This window comes from Galeopterus variegatus, unplaced genomic scaffold (assembly GCF_000696425.1).
Source record: "Galeopterus variegatus unplaced genomic scaffold, G_variegatus-3.0.2 Scaffold637, whole genome shotgun sequence".
Lineage (NCBI taxonomy): Eukaryota > Metazoa > Chordata > Mammalia > Dermoptera > Cynocephalidae > Galeopterus > Galeopterus variegatus.
This window is the reverse complement of record NW_007726748.1, coordinates 503244-505973: the sequence shown is the minus strand read 5'-3', so window position 1 is coordinate 505973 and position 2730 is coordinate 503244.

The window sequence follows — 2730 nt, the reverse complement described above, 5'->3', positions numbered from 1 at the left end:
AAGAAATAATTAAGATCAAAGCAGAACTAAATGAAATAGAGATCAAAAGAAACAAATGATCAATGAAACAAAAAATTGGTTTTATGAGAAGATAAACAAAATAAACAAACCATTAGCTACACTAACTAAAAGAAGAAAAGAGAAGACCTAAACAACAAAAATCAGAAATTAAAAAGGTGATATTGCAAGCTGTAACACAGAAATACAAAAAATCATTAGAGACTATTATGAACAACTATACACACAAAAATTTGAAAATGTGGAGGAAATGGTTAAATTTCTAGATACATACAAACTACCAAAACTGAACCAAGAAGAAATAGAAAATCTGAACAGACCAGTAATAAGCAACAATATTAAAGGACTAATCAGCAGTGTCCCCCCAAAAAATAAGCCCATGATGAGATGGCTTTACTGCTCAATTCTACCAAACCTTTAAAGACGAATTAATACTATTTTCTCAAACTATTCCAAAAAATTGAAACAGAGACCATTCTCCCAAAATCACTCTACGAGGCCAGCATCACAATGATAACAAAACCAGAAAAAAAGATACATCCAAAAATAGAAAACTATAGGCCAATATCTCTAATGAACATAGATGCAAAAATCCTCAAGAAAATATTAGCAAACAGAATACAGCAGCACTTCAAAAACATATACCATGTTCAAGTGGGAATCATATCAAGGATATAAGGATAGTTCCGTATATGCAAATCAATAAATGTGATACACTGTATCAAGAAAATGAAGGACAAAAACTATATGATTATCTAGATGAAGAAAAAGCATTTGACAAAATTCAGCATCCCTTCATAATAAAGACTCTTAGAAAATTAGATAAGAAGGAAAATATCTCAGCCCAATTAAAGTCATATATGACAACGCCACTACCAATATCATCCTGAATGGAGAAAAGTGTGAACCTTTTCCTTCAAGGATAGGAACAATAAAAGTTTGCCCACTTCCACCACTCCTATTTAACATAGTATTGGGAGTACTAGTCAGAGCAATCAGGCAAGGAAAAGAAATAAAGGGCATCCAATTTGGAAAAGATAAACTCAAACTGTTTCTGTCTGCAGATGACATGATCACCTATGCAAAAAACCCAAGAGACTTTACTAAAAAACTCCTAGAGCTAATAAATGAATTCAATCCACCTGCAGGGTGCAAAACCAATATACAAAAAGAAGTAGTATTTTTGTACTCCAACAGTGAACTAGCAGAAAAAAAAATCAAGAAAGAAAGCCAATTTATAGTAGCTACAAACAAATGAAATACCTAGAAATAATTTTAACCAAGGAGGTAAAAATCTCTACAAAGAGAACTGCAAATTGTAGCTGAAAGAAATTAAAAGGGACACAAAAAGATGGAAAGGTATTCTGTGTTCGTGGATTGGAAGAACTGATGTTGTGAAAATGTCTATAGTACCCAAAGTGATCTGCAAACTCAGTGCAATCCCCATCAAAATACCAATGACATTCTTCATAGAAATAAAAAAAAAAAATTCCAACATTCCTATGAAACAATTAAAGACCCCCAATAGCCAAAGCAATCCTGAGCAAAAAATAAATAAATAAATAAAGCCAGAGACATTACACAACCTAACTTTAAACTATACTACAAAGCTATAGTAACCAAAACAGCAGGAACTAGCATAAAAACATACATGTGCAGACCAATGGAAGAAAATAGAAAACCCAGAAATCAATCCACATGCTTACAGTCAAGTGATCTTTGACAAAGGTACTAAGAACAGGTATTGAAGAAACAACAGCATCTTCAATAAAGTGTGCTGGGAAAACTGGATATCCATTTGTAGAAGAATGAAACTAGATCCATACCTCTCACCATATGCCAGAATCAACTCAAATGGACTAAAGCCTTAAATATAACATCTGAAACTACAAAATTCCTAGAAGGAAACATACAGGAAACACCTCAAGATGTGGAACTGGGCAAAGACTTTGTGAATAAGACCCCAAAAAGACAGGCAACAAAAGACAAAATTAAATCATATTAAACTAAAATGTTTTTGCATAGCAAAGGAAACAACAGAGTGAAAAGACCTACGGAATGGGAGAAAGTGTTTGCAAACTATATATCTGACAAGAGATTAATATCCAGAATATACCACAAATTCAAACAACTTAATAGTAAAAAATCAAATAATCCAATTAAAAAATGGATAAAGGAGCTGAATAGACATTTTTCTAAGGAAGACATACAAATAGCCAACAAGTACATGAGAAAAAATGGTCAGTGCCTAATCATCAGGTAAATGCAAACCAAAACTATGCTGAGATATTATCTCACCCCAGATAGACTGGCTGTTATCAGATAGACAGAGAGTAACCAGTGCTGGTGAGGATACAGAGAAAGGGGAACCATTCTACACTGCTGGTTGGACTGTATGTCAGTACAGCCATTATGGAAAACAGTATGGAGTTTTCTCACACAACTATAGAATGAACTTACTGTATGATCCAGAAATCCCACTACTGGAATAGTAATCAACATGTTGAATGGGGCCGGCCCGGTGGCGCACTGGATAGTGCGCCACTTGGGAAGCGCAGCAGCGCTCCCGTCCGAGGGTTCGGATCCCACATACAGACCGGCTCCCGCTCACTGGCTGAGCGAGGCGCGGGAGCAACACCGAGGCTTGCGATCCCGTTGCCGGTCCCCGGTCCGGTACGGGGGCAACACTGAGGGTTGCGATCCATTGCCGGA